Source organism: Pteropus vampyrus, unplaced genomic scaffold (assembly GCF_000151845.1).
Source record: "Pteropus vampyrus isolate Shadow unplaced genomic scaffold, Pvam_2.0 Scaffold441, whole genome shotgun sequence".
NCBI lineage: Eukaryota > Metazoa > Chordata > Mammalia > Chiroptera > Pteropodidae > Pteropus > Pteropus vampyrus.
In genome coordinates, this window is record NW_011889222.1 from 1,245,197 (window position 1) to 1,270,163 (window position 24,967).

Sequence of the window (24,967 nt, forward strand, 5' to 3'; positions counted from 1 at the left end):
ATTCTAGAGGTATTTAAACATCAAATCAGGAGGACTATGTAAGATTAAGAGATTAGAAAGAATTGTAAAAGACTTTTATGGTTGTGACTTGGGTAACACAGTGTCTTTTCCCCTCATAGGTCCTATCCAAACACGTGCATGCATACATACATACATACATACATACATACATACATACATACGTATGCACATACTGATATTATGAAAAGTTAGTGAGGTAATGAAATTATAATATTAAACATAGCAAAGAAGGGGTAAATTTGGGAACAAGATAAAGAGTTGTTAAAGAATTGGACACTTAGAGAATTTCTAGCAGACATTTGATAATGAGGCTATATAGCTCACTAAATAGTCTGGGGAGTGACCAGAATTGTTTAAGCTTTGGAAGTGAAAGAAATAACTCAAGGTTGAAAGTGCAACAACAACAAAAAAAATGTAAAGGATGAAACTCTGAGATATATATAAGAAAATATATATAAAAGCTTTATGTCAACTTAACATCTTCACATTAATAAATTGATTGCAAAAGGGAAACTTGCTAACATGTATTAAACATGTACTATATGGCTGGAATATGCTTAGTACTTTAATAAACAGATTTCATTTGATCATCACAAAGCCCTTGTAAGGTAAGTAGTATTTATTCCCATTTATCAATGAGAATCCTCGCTCAAAGAAAAATTAAGCAATTTGGCCAAATCATATGACCAATGAACAGGTGAGCCTAAACTCAACCAGATTTTCAGGGTTCTCATTTCAGACTCCTTTCATGACAAGCTGCTGACCTGCTTCATAGAATGGAATATTTTCTCTTCATCTCTTTGCTTTTTTACGTCTCAGAAGACAAACAAATATCAGTTTTGTTTTAAAAGTATATCAGGTAATCATTACTAGTTTTAAAAATTAGAGAAAAAATAGATTAGAATATGGAAAAGAAAAAATTATTGTTTCAAACATATAGTATTTTATATATTATATATCTCCAAATGTACATTATATCATTGTGGTAAACTAATTTATAAAAAGATATTATCCCATTTGAAAAGAAAATAGGCTGAAATAGTTTGAGTAACTTTCTCAAGGGTACATGGATATAAAGAATAAGAGAATTTAAGTTTCAAATGACAAAAGCCCATGTTTATTAAACTATACTATCCATTAACAACTATTTTTTTTAAATTCACTAAGAAATGAATAAAATAAAGTACAGAACCCATATATCATCATTTCATTTATATAAAATTTTAAAACAAGAAAAATGGTAGGATAATATTATATTATCTATAGATAAACACAGATAAATGAAAATAAAATCTGAGAAGTATAAAAACACCAAATTCAGGATTGTGGTTACTTCTGGGGACAGGAAGGAGGGTATGATCGGGGAAGAGTACATAGATGACTTTATTTATATATATTTTTATGTATTAAGCTGTTGTAGGCACAGTTCTCTTTTTGCTTTCTTATACTATCTAAATATTTTAAATATTCATTATATATTTTAAAAGTTAGGAAAATAAAAAACATATAAAAGAACTCATAGAGTTTTATAGGTGGATTTGCTTTTCTTCAATTTCTACTCCTCTTTCCAAGATAGAAACCAGAAAAAAAATTCCAAGTAACATCCAACTCCATTTAAAACATCTCATCAGTCATTAAAAAAGAAGTTCAGTTAAATGAAAAGAAGGAAATGGCTATAGGGAATAGGTATTCTACCATGTCTCGAAAGTCTGAGAACAGTACATTATTCCTAGTTCTATTAAAAAACCTAACTTTTTAAAAATATTTCAGTTAGCTTGCAGATATCAGTATACGCAAATGATTTCTCAGGTTTCATAAAAATGACCCCATTGTAGTTTAATCTCCACGTAAAATAAAGCTGCTAAGAATACTGCTATGATTACAGGTATAATTGAAAAATATAATTTAAAGTCTTAAGCCTGTGAGAGTATAACAACTCCCAAATAATTAAAATAATCCCTATTTAATTGTATTTGCCTTTAGTTATTTTAAGAAAGGTAGTTTTTTTCTTTAAGTGAATAAATGCTTTCGAAAAAGGTATATTTAACTTCAAGTCAGAGATATTAGCAACTAATTCTAACTCATAATATTCACCGAAACAGCTCTGGGTACATGCCAATCTTTCTTTCTACATACACCTTAGGGAAGATGTTTAAAAATTGCATCTTGCTTCTCTAGTAATAAATTTAAGTATTTGCAAAGTAGTTTGGTCTAAATATATTTCTAGTCTCAAGACAATTAGATCTACCTCATTAATCTCAATGTTTTTATTAAACAAAAGTCTGTACACTCCTAGGTCTTTTAGGATTTTTGAGCTTTTGAAAAGAATGACTTAACCCGTACTTAACTCCTTTAAGGTATTTTGGGAAAAAGGGCTTATTGTATAAATTCATGAATGAATAAATGCCAGCAACAAAATAGATGATACATTCACTCTAATATTTGATTAACACATTACAAAAATAGATTTTTTGTATGGATTTTATACAGGTTTTAGCCTCATTATCACTAAAAAGTTAAAGTAAAAACTTCAAAATAGATATATTTTTAATATATCTATTTCAAATGATGATAGTGCCCAAGTATATATTGTGTGTATATTGCATATATATGAAATCGTATGCATATACATGAATGGGCATATGTATAAAATATATTCAAACTTGTATGGAAGTATACTATATTTAACATTAGTGAATATATAACTACACAATTTGTTGAATTTTTACAAACTAACACAGCTATGTCACTCACACTCAGCTCAACAAACAATATATTACTATAGTCAGAGGCCCTATGTCCTCCCTTCTATCTTCCTCTACTCCCAAAGATAGCCACTGTCCTGACTGCTAACATCCAACATTAATATCACCTGATTTTTTACGCATCCATTTAAAACCAATGTGTAGTGCTGTAGAATTCTCCAGTTACAGAACCATTTCAAAAATTAGTTTGGACAAAAGTTTTGTATTGACGCTTTTCCCATTTTTGACCATAGTTTAAAGATGTAAAATGTAACTGTTATGCTTTCATTTAATAAGACTATTTTGTATAAATTCTTTTTGATATGAATACTTTGGAACACATTTTATTCTTATGCCAAAAAACTAGGTCCCATAGCAGGATATTAATGTACCCGTAAGTTCTTTTGTAAAGTGTTTTTCTGGCATTATTGCATACGGCAATCAACTATGCTTCTTCATAAGGAGTTTTATCTTTCAACTAGCAACTGTAATTTCCTGGAAGAGATTTCATCACAGACATCTGTCCTATAAAATGAAAGAGTCACTCAAAAAAGTATCTCGAAAATAGAACTAATATTTTAGTTGTAGGCAATGGGTAGGTGGCTCTTACTGAACAAAGTGATATATTACTGAAATACACAAGAATTTAAATTTAAAATAAGTGAAGTGAAGTAGAGATTAAAAGCCCTAATTTATAAAAATAACATTATCTAGACTGCCTTCTTGTTGCAAAAGTGTCACATGCAAAACTCTTGGCTAGTATATGACCCAGTAATAATTATGCTTGAAAAATAATCTTAATGAATGATACAAAGTAAAACAAGTTTATGAAATTGAGGAGAAAGAGAAAATGACTTGGGGCATGCAGGGGTGAATGCAATGAATACCTGTCTTTCTTCTAATCTAACTGACATTGATTGGACACTTTTTTTTTTTAACAAATATTCATTGATGTGAGCTATGACTGAAAATCTAACTTGGTGCTGGGAATTTAAAGACCCTTATCTTTAAAGTCTTAGAAACAGTGATCTGTTAGAACCATCTCATACCAGCTTGTTAGAGACTATTTTAATTTTCTGGGATTTTGCAAGATAGTTGTCAAACACAGTCATTATTAATAATTAAGTGATATAAATTTTATCTCATTCACTCACATAATTTTAAAGATAATATATAATGAATTCAAACTTATATCTCTAACCAAAATTTATTTTCTGAACTCAGACCCACTTTTATACTTGATGTTTATACTTGTGTATCTCAAACTCGGGCAGTTCACAAGCATCTCAAACTCGGGCAGTTCACAAATGAAGTCAACTTCCTTTCTATAAATTTATTTTTCCCTTTTCTACTCTATGCTAGGAAATTATACCACCATCCATTCATCTGCTCATGCCAGAAACTTTTACACTTGAAAAATCATGTATATGCTGATTAACTCAAACTTTATCTCTAAGCAAGTTATCTTTTCTGAAGTCCAGACATATAAACTATATATTTCCACTTGGTTATATCTCACTTTGAGATATCTGAATTCTCAATATTGTCCCATAATCTACTATCTTCTACAGTCATTCCTAATCTGATAAATGACACCACCCTACACCATCTGGTCATGCCTAAAGCCTATAGCTTTAACCCTCTTTTTTATCTCATAATTATATACTGAATCAATCTTTTTTCTATTTTCATTGTCAATGGCCAAGTTCAAGCTATTGTCATCTTTTGTTTAGACTATTGAAATAGTCTTATAGGTGAGCTCCCCATAGCTACTTTGCTGCCAGCTAATCCATATCAAATAACATATAAGATCCATCAAAATGTGATCTTTTGAAAATGCAGATGTCATCATATTATTTACTGGCATAAAAATGTTCAGTGTTCTCTCACTACAATTAAGATAGTGTTCACAATCTTCATCACAGCATCTAATGTCTTATTGGCCCCTAACTAATCTTCCAGCTACATCGGGTTCTCCTTTCCCATCCTGGCCAGTCACCCTGGCCATCTCCTTGTTTCTTCCTAAATTTCAGATGTTATTCTCCCTCTAGCAGGAATGATTTTTTTTTTTTCTCTTAATATTTGCTTGACTGACTTGTCTTTCACTTTGCAAACCAGGAGAGTTCCTTCTACAATTCATTTCCATGATACTTGGTACCTTTCCTTTATAGCTAATTAAAATTATAATTAAAAACATACTTTTTAATTATTTGTTTACTGCCTCTTTCACTGTAATGTAATTTTCACTACAGCAAAAACCATACTTGTTTTATTTGCCTTTCATTTATCACGGGTCTGACATATGTCACTGTGATTGCCACACAGAGGGTATCAGATATTCGCTGAATACATGGATGAATGAATCAGTAGCACAGTGTGCGCTTGTATAATCTTGTATGATCTGATTCTTTAAGTTTAAATTATCACTCACTGTGAGAGAGTTGATTAGATAGAACTGAGCTGCCTACATTTGAATAAACAGTTCATTTTCAGCTTTAGATCATGGCTAAGAATCTTGTATCTTAAGTTTCTTTCTAAAAATCTGCACTACTTGTTTCTTTCCCAGGATTTTGCCTCTCTAGATTGTTAAAACTGTACAGGTCAGATTTTGACCTGTTGTTACCCACACTGAACAATCTGTTCTGATTCTGTGTCCAAACTCATTTATTCTTAAGTGGGAATGTTTTTATTATCTCCACAACCCTACTTATTTCCTGACCTATTTGAGTTCTCTGTTTCATAGATTCTCACTTAGGTTCAGCCTAAGACAGAACACTGATTAACTGTTATTAATTGTAATAACTCTAGCTGTTGTTCTCACTTTGCTTTCTCCAGGGAGATTCTCCTCAGTCCTTTGAGAATTTTCTTAGCTAGTTCTTAAATTTCTAGTAGTTTAAAGTTGATGCGCTTTAAAATTAAAAAAAAAGAAAAGAAAAGAAAAGAAAAAAGAAAACCATAAAACAAAAATAAAAACAAAACAAAACAAAAAGCTGATGTGTTTAAATCAGGGGTGGAGATGACTACCTAGATGTTGAAAAACCCTTGGCTTTAACTTTTCTAATTTCTGGTTTCCAAAGTGTGGTCTATTTCTGTACTCTTAGTGATTAGGCTGCCACTTTTCTTCATCAGAACTGGAAAAAGCTCAGGTGCTGAAGAAGCTTATTAATAATTTTAAATATAATAATTTCACAAATGTTGCTTAACAGTAGAAAAAGTTGTTTAAAAAGAAAAGTAATTTTTCTAACTTGTATTATTCATCTTTTCGAATATATCTTCCTTGCCTTCCCAATGAGTTGTAGAGTGAGAGAGGTCGTGTATCCAATGGTTCAAAGCATACGTTTTCATTTCTTACCCCCTGGGGTTTATTGTGCTTTACATTGACTCGGTACTTTTGCATTGCCAAATTACCTAAGCTCCTTAAATCTCAATATCCTTATTGTCAAATGAAAATACAATACCAATCATAATGCCTATATCATAAGAATACTATGAGAATTAATTAAATGAAAGAAGATGAAAAGAACTTACATAGTATGGTACCTCAACATAGTATGTGTCAAAAGTAGATACTTACTATTATGGCATAAACTCCCTGCAAGTTAGCACCATGTTTATACTCCTGGATTGTAGGCATGTAGCACTGAACTTGCAAAAAATAAGTTTATAATAAATTCTGATTGATTGATTGATTGATTGATTGATAAACCCAACCAGATTTCCAGAGTTCGTTTGTTTTGTCAGATCCTAATGACTAAGAAAATACTATCTCCCACTAGGAGAGCCATTTGTCACTATCTGCCAAAAAATGATATAAACTTATAACTAATGTGTTTGCCGATTTTTATTTAAAAATTTCACTAACTACTTAATGCAGGGAAAGCCTCAGTCTTGTTGATAGAAATATAATTCCAGGACTTCTTTATAAGAGTTGGCTCAGACAACAGAAACACAGTACAGGCACACAGTCCAATGCAGGCTTCTCCCTGAAACACAACGTGTGTGAGGCCCCAGTTTAGCAAAGGCTGCGAGGCTCTGTTTGTAAATTTGAGCCCAGTTAGTCACCAGGAGCCCTTCTTAGTAGGCAGCTTGTTTCTCAGGGTCAACATAAGCATCTCAAGCTCAGGCAGTCCCCTATCGAACTTGACTTTTCTCTCAAAATTTGGTTCCTCCCATAGCTTCCCTATTCTAGTTGATGGTACCAGTCTGCACTCATCTGCTCATACTAGAAACCTAGATGTGATATATTTTCTTCCTTTATGGCCACTAGCTCTTTGGTTTGTATTTGATGATATATATTGAACTTGTCTACTTTTTTCTTGCCTTGCTACCATTAACCTAGTCCAAGTCATCATCATTCTTTGCCTGAATGATTACAACAACCTCCTAAAAATTTCCTTATGTAATCCATATAAAATACCCTATCATAGCACCTAGAAAGATATATTTTTAATGCAGATGTCATTATATTATTTACTGGCTTAAAATTATCCAGTGTATTCCTACTGCAATTAGAATGTTATTCTGTCTTCCACAGAGCATAGCACGTCTGTATCATCTTGCATTATTCTCTCCTCATTCACTACATTCCAGGCACCCTGGCCACTCTCCTGTTCTCTCCTAATGTACACATTCTGCACAGGCTCTCTTAGCCTAGAATGCTTTTCCTCAGTTATTTTCTTAACTTTGGTTCATCTTTGAGGCTGTAACTTAAATTTTTCTTTCTCTGGGAAACATCCTTGATCATCCTCCTATCCTTCCTCCTTGAAGGGCAAGTTAGGTATCATGTCATTCATTCTCACAATACCTGTCCTTTTTCTGGGTAGCACTTATGGTAATAGTAATTAAATACTTACTTGTATAATTATTTATTTAATGCCTGACTCTTCTGATGGCAGAGATCATATTTGTCTCACTTACTTTTGTATCTGTTATTTATTACTGTATTTGGCACATAGAGAATGCCAAAAATATTTTTGAATTCATAGATGAATAAATCAGTGGTACAATTTGTGATTGTATTAGATATTAATAGGATCTGATTCTTTAGGATGGAGAACTGTGATAGGATTGGACTAATAGATCTGTGTTTCCTACTTCTAAATAAATAGTTTATACTCAACTTCAAGCCTTTGGCTATGGATTCTTACATCTTTAGTTTCTCTTTAAAATGACTTTTATTTTGTCCTGGAATTTTTGCCACCATGGTTTACCTCACCTGCCCTAATCTTGAATTTTGCTTTGATCTTTGACACATATCATCCTGATATGTGTCACATATCACATCTTCTTTGTGATTCTACTTAAGTTTTGTCCCTCCTGAAATTATTTTTGTCCCAGATTCTCATCTTACATCTCAGCCTGAGACAGAATATTCATCAACCATTATTAATTCTAGTTCATTCCTGCTTGGTTTCTTCAGGCTGCTTTCCAGGAGAAGCTCATCTCAGCATCACAAGACTCCTCTTTACTGGTCCCTGTTGCTTAGTGTAGTGCTCTTCAAACTCTGTGTGACTTGAGGCAATTGGAAATCTCATTTAAAATACATATTCCTAGGCCTCACTCCTAAAAATTCTGATATATAAGACTTGGGATGAAGCTTCCAAATTTGAATTTCTAGCAAGCTCCTGTGCCATGCCGATGCTAATAGTCTTAAACTTATATTTTGAATAGCACTATTCTAAGATTTTGGGGCAAATCTATTAAGATTTAGTGGAAGTTGACTGACTGAGGTTTCGAAAATGCCATGACTGTTTTAATTTTTCTTAAATTTGGTAATCATAATCTAAGCAACTTCTCTATTTTTACTATTTAAGCCATCAGCCTTCTTCTACAACCTATGAAGACTCCTCCGCTTAGAAACTCTTTTCTATAACAAACGTGGCTATTTATTCTTTCTTTTATATGTATTTTAAAGTATAGTTTTATTCTGCAAACTAGTCATTGATCATAGTCTAATTATTTTACATTAAGAGAAGATGTGCATTACAGTGGTTAAATACATAACATTTCATATGCTGTAGCCTCATTTAGGTCCTGGATCAGACATTTATTTATTAGCTAATTCGATTTATTTACCTGTCAAATTAAAAAGATAATAATAGCTACATTAATAATATCTATCTCATAACAACGTTGCATTGATTGGTTAAGTAAAAGAATTTGGAAAAATCTTAGCATGTTGCCTGTCATAAAGGAGCACTAAAAACTGTTAGCTATTGTTCCAGAAAAATCACTAAAACTGGTACTATGTTTTATGCTTCTGTTTACTCCATAGCATGCAGCACAAACTTGGCACAAATTGGTGATCAATAAAAGTTTAAAATTATGACTTAATGTCTGCCAGAAAAATAATAAGTGTAGTATTTTTAAATGTTTAGTAACTTGATTCAGTCAGGGTGCTCCAAAAAAACATAGAACCAACAGTATATACATAAATGGTATATGTGTATATATATATTATATAGAAAATATATGTATTATATAGGAAATGTTTGTAATAGATAGAAAATATATATGTATAATATATAGAATATATACATATAATATATAGCAAACTATGTATAATATACAGCATATACATATTTATGGAACATATGTTTATATTATATATGTGTTTATATATTTAAAGAGATTTATTTTAAACAACTGGCTCATATGATTATCGGTGTGGTGTTGGCAAGTAAATCGCTAGGGCAGGCTAGAAGGCTTGAATCTCAGCAGGAGTCTATGCTGCAGATTTAAGGCACTATTCTCTGGGAAACTTCAATGGTTTCTCTTAAGGCCTCCAAGTGATGGAGGATGAGGTTTTCTAACATTATTGAGGGTAATCTGTGTTAAAGTGAACTAATTTTAGATTCTAACCACATCTATAAAATATCTTTATAGTAACATCTAGATTAGCAGTTGATTAAATAACTGGGCACTGTAGTCTAACCACATTGACACACAAAATTAACCAACACAACTGCTTCATTTCTATAGTGCAAAAATAAAATTCGCTCTTGGTATTAAGGATCTCCAGAATTCATCTCAATTTCTCTCTTCTAATTCTTCTCTCCTTAATGGCAAGATTCATTTTTCAAGTTCCGTCATTTTGTGAAGCCTTCTCCAATCATTCATCTTCACAAGAACTCTCCCTTCTCTGTTCTTATAATCATTGTAACTTTCCTGCATCCCTCCTGTATTATAATCCTCTGTACATGTAATAATTTTTATTTGTTGAGAGCTCCTTGATTTCAGGGACCATGCTTTCCTTTTATTTCTGTTCCCTATGGAGACTTTTTACCATGGTAATCAGAAGATATTTATCAAATTTATTAAATTATCTACCAGAAAAAAATTTAAATAATGGATTTATTAATTCTGTAAAATTTAATTCACTTTTTTTGAAGGAAAAACATTTAAAGAGTGTAATACACTGACAAATTGTCCATTTCCTATTTTTATAATAATATGATTTACTAAAAAATTATTTAGTAAATAAGATATATAATATTTGGGGCAATATATCATGTGGGTGAAATACCAGGTGATATGACAATAAGTTCAGTTTTATTTAAATGATATATTTTCTCACCATTCATTCAAGAAAAAAAGAATAGTTATTCATTTTTAAATTCAAGGAGCAGGCTATAAAACAGCAGGAACTCAGGCCATTCAGCAACCCATCTATCTTGAGAGGAATAAAACACTATTCCACTCTGTACTGGCTGGCACAACTCTTCACCAACAATCCCCCATTTAGATATAAAAACAAGCTGGCCTTTGTACTTTGTTTATGCTGTCACTGGAGCATTACTCTCAAAATACTTCAGCAACACAAAAAAGATGTTGCTGTCTTTTACAGGCATAGCTAAAAAATATTCATGAAAAGTGTTGCTCAAAGAGCATATTTAACTCAGTTGGTTTCCTCATTGTAGAATGATAGAGATACTAAATTCCTTAGTTTGTCAAGATCTTGAATGTTTTCTCATTTTACATACACTTAAGTAAAATCCTAAACTATGGAACATTTACTTGGTAAATATAAGAGAAATGATGTAAATTTATCTATATGAAATTACTCCTAACTCGTCCCCCTTCCAGTTTTTTATATTTGTAATCTAAAAGAGATAGAAACAGAAGCAATACTGTATTATAGGTAAAATGATTCTGATTCAGAAAAGGCAGAAAGGAACAACTGGTATAATCTCCCTGAGGATATGGGGAAGAAGGTCAGGAAAGATTTCATTTGAGTGAACATTAGAATAAGAGTACATATTTTCCAGATGGATAAGGTGGGGGACAGGAGAGTTGGTGCAGAAAGAGGGAGCCACATAAAATAAGCACTAAGGAATGACACAGCTTGGCTTATTCTATTTAAAGAATGGAGAGAATGTATAAGGTAGAGTGAAAAAGAAATACAGGCATTATTTTCCATCCTGTGAATTTCAAAATTTGATATCTGAGTCCAATGTGCTTCATGATCTAGTTTCATATTGTCTGTACAACCTGAATTTATTCACCCAATAGGCGCTGAACAAATATTAATAAATACGCAAATGAATAACATTTCCTAAATTGCTATATGAAAGGAATTTTACCAAGGTTTGTGGAGAATAAAAACAAATAGCTATAACTGAAAAAAAAAAATCAAAACAAAAGCAGTCAAGACCTTGTAGTTAAATAAGAAATATGACAATTAATTGTAAATATGGATAGAAAGTAATATAGAGAAAGTCTTCAGAAATTAACGATATATTGTTTCCACTACTCTGCAGATAAAATTATGACCTCAATGGTCTCTGCACCTATTCTGTTCATTGCTACTTTGCAGAAATTGTTTATAATATTTTGATTTATTTTTCCTTCCCTGCCTTCTTAAATGCTTTAATTTCCTTTTTTTTTTACATATCCAGATTCTACCTATGTCAAAGAGAAAAGAAAGGATAATGATTGTCTTTTTTTTTTTTTTGCCAAGTATTCTAAAACATCATATTTAATCCTCACAACAACTTTTGAAGTGAGTAAAATAGGCCCCCTTATTTTACCACTATAGCTATGTCTGATTCAGAGGTTAAATGATATTCCCAGAAAACATAAACAATGAGTGGTGGAACTAAAAGCTACACCCAACTCTATCTCCTTTCTCTCCAAAGCTCAGTTCATGTGTTATTTTCTCTAGAAATCATTCTCTTAGGACAACATCCTCTACTGTCCTCTCCTTTTTCCAAATTCCTATGATCAACATCTCACACACTAACATGTCAGGTTTTTTTCTAATAATTCTTCAGGTTAATTTCATCCCCTCACATGGATTATGAGATCTTTGATGGATAGAGCCACATTTTACGTTCTTTTGCATCACCCATAAAACTAAGAACACTGCGGATCATATAGCAAGTGCCTTGAAATATCTGTGGATTGATTAGGCTGCATCTTCAGGAGTTTTATCCCTGTTTCACTTTAATATAACCCTCTTCCCCCAGTGACAAATCATCAACCATTACCATGCTCAGTGGGAAGATGTGGATAGGTTATTTTCTGATGTGCAATACATTTTCAGAGTCAATTCTTGTATATCTTAACAAAGTGGTCTCAATATTATCTCATCATTCTACAACTAATACTCTGCAAAAGCTACCAACTCCAGAGGTTAAAAATGATTCTGTATGTTAATGACTGTTACAGACTTTAGAATAATAAAATATAGCTATATGATTATAATATTTAAAGAATAATCTACTTCTATTTCTTAATTTCTACAAAATATATCCCTGAGCTAATATGATGATTGAATCAATGACCCTGTTTTAAAATAAAAATTTACTGCTGATATGTATTTTAATTGGCCTACTAAGAAAAATAGTCTAACTTTAATTACAAAGAGCATTAGTAAATTGAACAGTGAGAATTTCACACCATAGTAGATAATTTGTGATGTATTGAAGGGTAATTGAGGTGAATAATAACTCTACCTATATTTATAGCTAGACCAAAGTGCTAAACCACTTCCAGAGGTAATACAATGACATGACGCAAGTGAAATCAAAGATAACTGATGCCATTTTTAAAACAATCACCTTTTATATGTCAATTATACCTTAATAAAAAAAATATGATGATCACTTTTTCATTTGTTAAATTGGAAAAATGAACCAGTTGATAAACTACATATATCTCATATGCATTAATGTGTGTAAATGATTCCAAATTTGTCAAATATAGCACTTAAAAGGGTAGAAAGTTATTAATTCTAACTACAGTAAGCAATAACAATTGTGACAATATAAAATAAAGAATCTGAGGGAACTGCTCCTTCGTAACCTCATCCAGAGACTAGCAGGAAGATTCTGTAACAAGCTATGTCTAAAAGGAAAAGGCAGGGATTCTGTGGAGGCAATGCTAGGCTGGCTGAGAATAAAGATCCAGCCCTTAATTGCTGCAAAGGGGTTTCCGCAAAGTGTGAGTTTAGATCATTGTTAGGAAACAGGTAGAAGTGGTTTTCTGGGGTCTTCTATCATAGAAGAAATTTTAAAAGAAACTTCAGAAAGAGCTGGAGAGAAGAATTTACAGAGAAATAAGAGATTCACATTGCTCCTCCTCTTTTGTTGGGTGGTAGTAGGGGTAGGAGAGGTGAACAGACAATCTTTCCTTGAGATTTACAAGTAATTTAGAAGGTGCTGGCTCTCCTTTCCCGCTTGCAAGTTACTAAGCAGCAGAATTCTAGTTATTCCCATTACTTCCAGGGCCTAGGGACTGGACAGCTGTAAGATGGCCAAGAAGCACAGACAGGGAGAAGAGGGCAGAGTCCACTCTAGTTTCCTATGGGACTTAGTGATATAAAAAGAGAATTGTGAGTTTCCTATTAGTTTAGGTAGTCTATAGACCATAGTTGGAAGCTCTAAATAGGGATCAAGTCTTGTATGAGATATCCTGGTAGAACAAAGTGATAGGATCATAGAAGTGGTAACAGCTCACTTGGGATGAGAGGGGAATGTGGCTTCTTCATCCATAAGATCACCTTCTACAGGAAGCTGTGAAGACTCACTGGCTCCTGAAATTCATCTCTTGTTACCCTTCAGAAGCAGCCAAGAGCATCAGCTGGATATGACAAACCGCCAAAGACAAACCGGATGTGGGCCTTAACAGCAGGAGTCATACATATTGTACTAAAATTTGCAACTATGAAAGAATTTTGAAATATGATGGGAAAAGTGCCACCCTTTTTCTGTTTTATGAACGCAATATAATCTGATACTAGTTTCATCAGAAGCTTGTACACTCTGGGGTGCATATAACACTTGTCTTTCTAAATGTACAATTATATTAATTCATATAAATTGGTGTCAAATCCCTATCACTTCATAATTATACAACTATATTTTCAAGTGTAAAGGAGGGATTTTGTATTTATATATGAAATAGTTTATCTTGTTGGTTTGAGCTCATTGTTATAATTATTGCGATAAGTTTGAATACTGATTCTGCCATTGAAAATGTTAGCTACTGGGTTATATAATAGCAATTTGTTGTTATAGTTAACTTTAAATTTTACATATTTGCACTGCACTCTGTAGAATGTGATTTAGGCTACCACTTTCATTGTATAAACCTAGAACTACAGGTCTGATACCAAATCTAACGAAGTACAAAAAAGGAAAAAAACATAGATATGGTTATAGTTGCTAAATAATAAATAAAGTAGCAAATCAGTTTCCACGTGAAGTAAAATAATACTCTTTTTAGTGAAAGGACAGTTTGATGTTAGGAAATCTATGGATTTGTTATAACATCTGATAAAGAGAAATTTAATGTGGACCATGGAGAAGAGAGGACACACAGCTGAATACTAAAGGGCATGCAGCCCCTAGACTCACTAGATATATGAAGTGCATGCTATTAACAATAGTACCGGGCAGAACGCAAGTGTGAACTTCAGCAAAATAACAGATTTATACAAGTCGTGGGTCTGTGGTGGTATTTCAAGATTACATGAATCGACGAATGTTAAAGTAGCAAATATCAACAGTGTAAATTTAAAAAGAATCTCACAACTGTTCATAGTATATTTTCTAGGAAAATATTCATAAATATGAGAATATTACAAAGATGTTAATAATAAAATTATTTTAAGCAGAATATTAGAAAAATACTTATCTAACCCTGAGAAATGACCAAATTATATAAAGTATAATATTAAATAATGTTTTGACCAATATGTGACATGGAGTGTTTCAAAATTAAACACAATATAAGATGAAGTGAAAAATAGGACATTAAAATTCATGTATACATGGCTTCAAAAGATCTTAAGATGTTAACAAAAACTTGTCTGTGGATGTTAGATTATGATTTATTTCTTTTTTTCCAAGTTTTTCAAAATAAGTATGTATTTTTTAAATTAAAGGGCTCCTATTACAGAAATCATATACACATATTTTCTCTAATTATTATAATGATTTTTTCACTCGTATCTCTTTCTGCCACACAAGGAACATTAAATGGCTTGTTTGTACTATTACAAACTGGAAATTTAGAATTCAAATTTAAATTTTTTTAGGATCTTTTCACTGTAACATATACAAATGTATTCTTGCCTCACCATTTCTGAGGAATACATCATTTCAAGTGTTCATGAAAATTTCTAAGCTATGTAAGTGTTATTGACTGATAGGTGATTCAGTTAACAAAATGCAAATACATGGATTTGAATTTTATCTCCTTTCCTTTCCAAGCTTCTGTTCAGAACAATAACTTTAGTATAATAGAAGAAAGCCATACAAAGACATTTAAAAAGCAGATTATATAATCTACATATGGGAAAATCAGTCTCAAAGTAATCACTAAATCAATAATTATATAGCAATTAATAATTACCTGTAAGATATTATGCTGAATAATCTGTGGCTGCTTGAAAGATATATAAGACATAACTCTCTTCCCTTACAGGTTTTATAATCTCACTTGGGAGATTACACACACACACACACACACACACACACACACACACACACACACACACACACATCCTGTTGCTGTGAGAATTAATGAGATGACATATGTTAAGTGCCAATCAGTGTCCACTGCATAGTAGACCCTTAATATATTTTAATTTCTTCCTTTGTCATACATCGTTAATTTTTAGTTTAAATCTTTTTATTTTTCATATATATGTATGTGTATGGGCTTCCCAGTATACCCTGTGCTCAGGATTTGGGAGCAGGGCAGAGCACATTAGGTGGAATAATCCTTTGAGAATTTTGAGGAATGGAAGTGAGGGTGGAGAGGACCTCGAGAGGGAGACACTGAACTTCCTGCTAATACAGGCTTGCCAAGTTTAGATTATGTAAAAATAATAATAAGAGATATGACTGCACTTGAATTCTAGTTTTAAAAAAAAATGTATGGTTAGATGAAGGCTCAGAGAAAATATATAGCTTGCCTAAGGAGTCAACAGACAGTAATTTAAAACAATTCTGTTTGACATTAATAGTCTATCTTCTATCCCAAAAAAGTCACAAGACTTTATATATTTTTCAGTTAAAATATACAACTAGCAAAACTTAGCAAATCATTATTCATGAATAATTAGTAAAATGTTCTCTTAAACTGCAGATGGATGCCATTGTGCAATTCTGGGAGAAAATAAAGCTTGCTGCTTTATTAAAAGTCCACAGTCATTTTATTTTATTATTCATTGAATCTAAGGCACTATATCCCCTGTGCCTTCTTGGATTACCTTTTATTGAATAAAAAATTTTTGTTTTGATGAAATGGAATAAGGAGTTTTGAGATTTTCTTACATTAGTCATGTTTAAAAATTAAAACAACAGCTTTTAATATCTATTCAATAATTCATTCTAATATAATTGATGAGGAACTCAAGTTATTAAGTGTCCAAAATAATAAAATTGGGCAAAAGAAATAACAACAAGGAGAGTGTGCCATAATTTACCATAATAAATAGCCTTTAATGACACTGAAAAATACAATAGGGCTATAACACTTTTCCCAGTGTTCTGAAAGTGCCAAGCAGAATACTGAGCACATATTTAGCGCTAAACACATTACTTTTGATTGATGATAGCTGCCAAGTCCCAAGTAAACTGTAGCATTTGAGAGAGTCCATGAAAGTGTTGAAAATCCTATCTTCTAGAGTGAATCCTTATGGCATCCATGGAAAGACCCACAGAGTTCTTGAGAATTTTATACACACAGAGACACTGCCAACTTGAAGTGAAGGAGTCAGAAAGTATGCTGTGAGATGGTCTCAACCTGCCATTGCTGGCTTTGCAAATGAAAAAGTAGCCCAATGTCAAGGCACATGGCAAGATTTGTTAGCTAGAAGAAACCCTCAGTTTGGAGCCAGCAACAAAACAAGGAACTCAGTCTTACAACCACAAGGAACTGAATTCTGCCAACAACCCAAATGAACAAGGAACTGATTCAGTTCTCCCCTAGAGCCTCCAGAATGAAATGCATCCTGCCTATATTTTAATTTTAATCTGGTAACACTTGTACTGGACTTCTGATCTATAGAACTGTAAGATGATAAATCTGTGCTGTTTTATGACAGTAAATGTCTCATTTGTTATGGCAGCAATAGAAAATTAATACAATTTAAACATTTATTTTTTTCTGAATATGATCATTCTAAATTATCTTCATAAGACTATATCTTGTCATTTTTTTCAGCCTTCTCTCAAATATATTTTAGTCTTTATGCTTTATAATTTTTAGATTGTTAAATCATTTCCTAAATTTATCTTGGAAACATTGAATTTGGATTCAAACTGCAAACAATTTTTGTTGCTTTTGTCTACAGACTATGAATCTGGGACCACTTAAATTATTGAATGGATTTTGTTGGGTCATACATGTAAATTCTGCCACCAAACTTCAGCGGAGGCTGCCTAATAGTTCTGAATTCTAAGGATATACCTGTGCTCATCCACTTAGTGGAAAAGTCTAAACAGTTGTGTTTCTTTGATGCACCGTCCCCATGATATTTCTTGTAGACTCTTATATTTAAGAGTGTTGTCTATGGCTATGCTACCCTGAATAAGCCCGATCCCATCTGATCTTGGAAGCCATGCAGGTTCTGGCCTGGTTAGTACTTGGATGGGAGACCACCTAAGAAGACCAGGTGCCATAGGTGTAAAAACTAAAAAAATAAGGTATTGTAAGCTGACCAGGTCCTTGCAATCTTTGAGGTCAACCAAGGGTTGACTCGCCTAAAAAAAATTTAAAAAGTGTTGTCTTTAAGGACCTTGGTACTCTGATAGACTCTTCTATTAGACTCCCGCTTGGGCTAGCTCCAGGCCTCATCTTCTGTTCCTAGCTTTGCCCTTGATTACTCTCAGGGCTGCCTCTTTCACTTCATTTCTGTCCTCTTTGATTTCTGATTTCTGTACTTTCTTACCATTTCAGAAAAACATTTCAAAAGAAGTGTTATGTTTTTAGAGTTTTTCACTTAACAACTGACAGAAAGGTACTCTCCATATATTTTTTTAGACCTACCCAAATTTCTTTCTTTTTAAATGAAGCAATGCATTTCATTGTCTATACAATGAAAGTTTTATACCTTAAGTTGTAACCAAAATACTTTTTCCACTCAACTTTTAAATGCATTTAACTAGTGCCATTCTTGATGGTATCAAAGTCAGGAAAAATAAGTAACAGAGCATGGGTAATATGTGGCACATCGTAAATTCCTAATTTCTAAAAATATATTGATAGCACTATATGAAAACTTTCTTCCAGACTCCAAATGCAGAAAAAAAACGGTCTCTAAGAATCAAATTCTAAGACATTTAAAGCCTGTCATTGTAGTCTTTGTACTGCTTTATATTTTCAATAAACATAATTAAGGTCAAATCTAAATTTAGAAAGTATATCTTCTTTTAGGTTTATAACCTAAAGCTCCACTTTTCCTTGATGATATTTATGAGCAATCAAGCCACTCAACCAGAAGTAATCCCATCCTTTGTGCTTCCATATCAAGAGATTACACAATGCTATAACAATTTGTTTATATATTTGTTTTTTTTTTTTTTTTTTTTTTTTACGAGACTGTGAGTATTTTGAAAAGAGAAGCCATATCTACTAAAAGTATTTTGGCAGGTCCAGAATTTAGCACTGAATTTATCTACTGAATAAATATTTCATAATTTTACTCAGTGAAGAAGTTTAGTAAAATGTAAGTTTATAATTCTGTAGTATATATAATTTCACCCTGATTTTTTCTATTAGGAAAAACTGTTACAGTATTACAAAAAATATCATAGTATTATAGGCCAGCATTTACAAAACACGTCAGTCCAAATGAAATAGCATATAGCCTGAGTTTTCCGTCTTTCCTTCTCTCCCTGTTTATCATCTAATTCACGTTTCATTACATAGTGAATGAATGAGTTTTTTGATTCTGGAATAAGTCTAATTTTAAATTGTATTTTACCTGAAGCATTGCTAACAGGATAACGATAATGCTCAATGAAAGAAAATGCTTAAGTGCTTAAAGGAAGTAACATTGTCAGCATTTAAAATAAATGTTTTTTAGAGTCGCTCAAAGTAATTTGCATTTACTTACTTAACAAAATTAACATTATATTGTCAAACAAAGAAATAAACAAATCCCAAACGAACAAAATCTTTGAGAATTTGGTTAGGCATAAAAGGCAAGAGCATTATACAGGTAGCATCATCTCACATATATTCAAGCTTCCACAGCTATATTTTATACTCAAAATGCTCAACTGAAATGGTGTTTAAAATATCAGTCCCCTGTGAATCTATTTTTATACAAATCTTTTCATAGTAAACCACCCACTCTAAAGTCTTTAATACATATAGTTATTGAATTAGGACCCAATCTTTACCTCTTTTTTCATGTAACTTTCTATGTCCTATAGGATATACAAATGTGGGTCTCCCTCAATATTTCCATGCAAAATAAAGAAATCAAACTCATTCTATTCTCTAACAAAAGTTTAAAATTTTTTCCTTTTTTTTCTAAAGGAGAAAACTTAAAACCATCTCTGCTCTTCCTTTTTCTTTATTTTACTTTTAGCTAATCCATCATAAAGAATTGTCGTATTTGCTTTCTTTCATGTCTTCTATCAATAGCATGCCTCCCCCTATTTCCACTGTTTTTATCAGGATTAGGCCATTATTTTATGCGTTGATAAGGTAATTTTCAACAATCCCTCCTAATTCTAGTATTTTATTATAATTTTTGTGACTAATCATCCTGACCAGATTGTGGATTCTTGTACTCAATAACAACAGTAAAAATCCAACTTAAGATTTTGCAGGTAGGAGACAAGTGATGAAACTAAAATAATCACTTAATATTATCCACCAAAATATGTCTATAGCCTCTGTCTGCTCTGGCTATACAATTTTTAGTACATTTTCCTCAAATGCTCTTCATTCCAACTTGTCACTCTAGGACAATGCATATCTGTTTCATCTTTTATGTTTTTGTCAGTGGTTTTCATATTGTAACAGATTCCCTTCTCATTGTCTCCCCAATCCAAAATTCACAAAATGCTGCTTAACGCATCTTTTTGAGGTAATTTAAATAGTGGTAGGAAACCAAAACTTGGGTGTCCTTTAGACCTCAGCTGGTAACTATGCCATTTACAGGTTATATAACTTTAGAAAAGCCTCAGGTTTCTCATTGTAAAATGAGATTAATAATAACAACAATAATAATGCTTTTGCTTCATGAAATTGTGAGGCCTGTATGACATAAAACATATACAGCATTTAGTAGAATGTCTGAATTATATATTAAGTAGTATTGTTATTGATGTTGAAATTTATTATTATTATTATTATTATTATTATTATTAATTCCATTACAAGTCTCTATCACACCAGCCTACATTTGGTAACTTCTTCCAGTCTCTGTTAACTCAGCATATTGAGCGCTACATTATTAAACATTAATTTTGCCCTAATTGCTTTGCATATTTGCACGATATGGGTATTTTCAAAGAGGGCACTGAGAGAACATTTAGAAAGTAGTAAACAGTTTATTATATGTTGTAATATTTTTTAAATTGTGAAATATTATGAAAAGATAAACTAGAATCAATATCACTGAGCATTCATCATGGACCAGAAAATTGCTAGGTGCTCAGTAACTAGAAATATGTTTGAATATTCTATTATACACAGTTTTGCCATATATTTTTATTCCTTAAAACTCAAACACATACACACATACACATTTTCACCTTAAGATTACCTTAAGTAAATAGCTTACCTTAAGATTATTCTGAGATCAGCTTCAGAAATGCTCCAAAGTGAATATCTACAAATCAATAATTATGAAATTACAGTTAGTTTGAAAATAAAGATATTTTTACTTTTAGCAATAATTTTTAACATTTTCTACAATAAATTAGTTGCACTTCAATTCACTAGAAGTTTCAACTTGTTGCTTTGACTATTACAGTAAAGTTTTGGCATATCATAAAATACTTTCATAAAATCAATAAACTTTTTTTTTTCCTTTTTTTACTTATAGTGACATTGGTTAACAAAATTCAGTAAGTTTCAGGTGTACAAGTCAACAGTAAGGCATATTTATATTGCATTGTGTGTTCATCATCCATAGTTAGATTTCTGTCACCATATATTTGACCCTTTTTATCTCACCTACCTCTCTCTTCCTCCCTCTCCCCTACCCTCTGGTAACCCCTAGTCTGTTGTCTATAAGTAAACACTTTTAAGCCAAAAGGATTTAACTTTTTTATGGCTTACAATGACTATTAATGGCTTATATCACAAATATCATCATATTAAGCATTATTGAATTGTGTTGAAAATTAACACTTTAAATAAAACTATAATAATAACACTGCTTAACTTGCCTGAACACTAGACTGAAGCATTTATTTTAGAGGAGCATGTGTATACAGAAATATGCACCATACATACACCATATGGATATGTGTGTGTATCCCATCTGTGTGTACACATATTGATATATAATAGCATAGTAATACACACACACATAAATTTAAGAAAAAAATAGGTAGATATAAAATAATTGGTAGAGGAAATCAAGTACTTGGGTGCAATGAAATGGATAAAATTCAACCTATATCAAGTGGTTAGATAAACTGATGTTTCAGTGATGTTAACTAACTCTAATAACAGCAACAAAAATTCTGTGTTGAGTTTTATAGTTTATAGAACAGTTTTTCACATTCTTGTTCAGGTCTTCAGTAACCCTCATGACCAGAAATGTGTTTCTTTCCAAATACTATTCAGGTAAGCTTGGTCTGAATTGACACATAGGTAGTTACATGGGAAGCTTGTCCCATAAAATGCACATTCTGAGCATTTACATTTAAAATACAAATTATGTCATATTCCCTCATAAATAAAACAGTTGTAAATCTATCTTTTCATATGGCCGAAGCTCATCCTTTAGATCTTGTCTCAAACATTCTTCCCCCAGAATGATGGTAGATATTAATCAAATAATGATTCAAATCAGTACATAGTTAGGTACTATGAAATAGCGTCATGAAGAAGAGTCATATAGTACTTTGAGTGTAATTGGGATGCTGAATTAGTCTGGATGGATCAGGAGAGAATTCCATAAGAAATAAAATTTGAACTGAGTGTTATCAGACAAAGACAGAGAAGAAGAGGGGGAGAGTACCCATTTTAGAAGGACTGGCGGGTACAAAGTGCTGGGGCACAAAGGAGCATGGCACTGCTGAGGAGCTGGAAGAAGACCATAAGGTTAAAACAGAAATGAAGAGGTGAGCAGGGATTCATAAAGCTAGAGAGTTTGAGTAGGGCCATGGCAGGCTAAGAAGAAGGTTTGATTTTATCTAACACATTATAAGATGTCATTGAAAGGATTTATGCAGAGAAATGAGATAATAAGGGATCCTTGAAGATGGTAACTCTGGCAAGTGGAAGAGAAATTGGAGAAAGAGTGAATGTAGAAACTCAGCAAGGGGTTATTGCTCTCGTTCAGAAAAGAGACGAAATAGCTTTGACTACAGTATTTACAAATAAGATTGAGAAAATAGGTTTATCTTAATAAATTTTGGGGGACAGAGTATAATCTGTCTCTCTCACTCGCTTATAACTATGAAAACAGAGACTATCTGTTTTACCGATCATTATGTCTTCTGCCACAATACTTTGCACAAAGTAGATACTCCCTCCTCAATTTTTTTCATGAATAAATGACAGAAAAGAAAGGAAATTTAAAAGTATAAGGAACTTCAAGAATTTGCTGTGATAAGAATCAGTAGTAAGGATCAGTTTACAAGTAAAATCATGAGTTTAAATTTAGACAATTTGCACTTGGGTTACTTATTAGACATCCAAGTGGAGATGTGAAGTAAGAAATTTTAAGTGTCTAAAGCTCAGAAGAGACTTTCACTGGAGATATAAATTTGGAAGTCATAGGGATATAAGTAATATTGAAGCTACGAGAGTGGGTGCAGTATCTACAGGAAGAAAACAGGTTAATAATGACCATTGAATATTTGCAGGCTCTCGCTATGTATCAGGCACTGTTCTAAGGGTTTTACATGTACCAATCCAATTACTCCTCATAGTAACCCTATAAAGAATATTCTATTTATTATCACACTTTAAAACTGAGAAAACCAAAGCACAGAGAAATTATGTAATTTTCCGAAATTCACACAGTTAGTAGATGGCCGAACCAGGGTGTGGTAGGCAGAATTCTAAGATGGCCCAAACTCTGATGTAGACACTTTGTACAGTTTCCTTTCCTGTGTGTGAACCAATAAATGTGATAAGATATAATTCCCAAGATTTAGTTATTAATTAGTTGACTTTGAGTTAATCAAAAGGGAGATCCTTGGAGGCCTAACCTAATCAGTTCATCCTTTTAAAAGGAATTAGGCCTTTCCTGAAACTAGAGACAGGATGTATGAGAGGGCACTGTAGGGGCCACATAGCAGAGAATCACAGGCAGCTACTAAGAGTTGAGAATAGCCCCTAGCCAAAAGCCACCAAGAAAATTGAGGACTTCAATCCTATAAACATGAGAAACAATTCTGCCAATTACAGTGAACTTGGAAGAATACCTCAAGCCTCAGATGAGCCCTCAGCACTAGCCAACACATTAATTTCAACCTGTTAAGACCTTGAACAGAAGACCAGGCCCACCCAGACTTCTTACCTACAGAACTGTAAGATACTAAATGAGTGTTATTTTAAGCCAAACAGTCTATGTAATTTGTTACAAAGCAGTATAAAACTAATGTATATAATTAGACCTAGGAAGTCAGTTTACATAGCCTGTACTGCTAAAGATTTGGCTATAGTGCATAAGGTTGGGAAAGTGAGAAGAGAGGCTAACTACAGAGCCCTGAAGAATACAGATATTTAAAAAATGAGAGAGAAAAATAAACTGGAGTAAATCAGATGAGGACTGAAGAGTATTCATTAGATTCAGTAAGATAGAGGCTGATATTAGCTTTCTTCTGGTCCATTAAAAAAGAGTTGTTATTTTAGAATCCCTTTTTCATAATAAAGGGGGAAAATTATGTGATAGGCTGGGGACAAGAAATATTTTCCAGGCATATTTTTATTATTCAATATTTTTAGATAGGAGAATTATAGGCCTTTTTCTCAAGAATTATATGCAAATTGCAGCAGACTTGATATGTAAATCAATTAAAATGCTTTTTTTTGTCACAAAATTGAACTTCAAGGATAAACCATTTTTTGCGTGACAAGGCAAAATTTTATCCAAGTAATATTCTAAAGAATATTTGATCTCACAAGATAACTAATGAAAAATAATGGAAGAGAAGAGAAAAGAGAGCATTCAATTTCCAAATTTTAGTTACATTGATCATTTACATTGCCACTCTAAGGGAAAGGCATTTTTTCTAAATAAAAATATGAAATCAAATGCAGAAACCAAAATATAAACAGGCATAAGATAAATCAATAAAAATCCATTTTGACTAGAAAAGACTACAACTGAGAAAACACAGTCTACACAGAAAATTAAATTTAAGTTCTCTTATGCTGCTATATTCACTTAATGATGCTGCTTTTAGGTTCTCTTGTTCCAGTACTTCATTCTGATGATTAATTTATGTAAGGCAGAAATAACAATGACCAACCTTCCTCTTATCTCATATATGATATTAAAATAACAAAATTTATCCTGCATTTAAGTTGCTCCTGATATAATGGGG

At 32.3% G+C, this 24,967-nt stretch overlaps 1 protein-coding gene and 1 pseudogene across 1 annotated transcript in view; one reads left to right on the plus strand and one right to left on the minus strand.

The window, feature by feature from the left end:
- The window catches only part of CNTN1 (contactin 1), a 293,683-nt gene that overhangs the window by 195,479 nt on the left and 73,237 nt on the right, over nt 1-24,967 (minus strand). The gene's annotated exons all lie outside the window — the stretch shown is intronic.
- On the plus strand, nt 17,786-17,904 carry LOC111732314 (annotated as a pseudogene).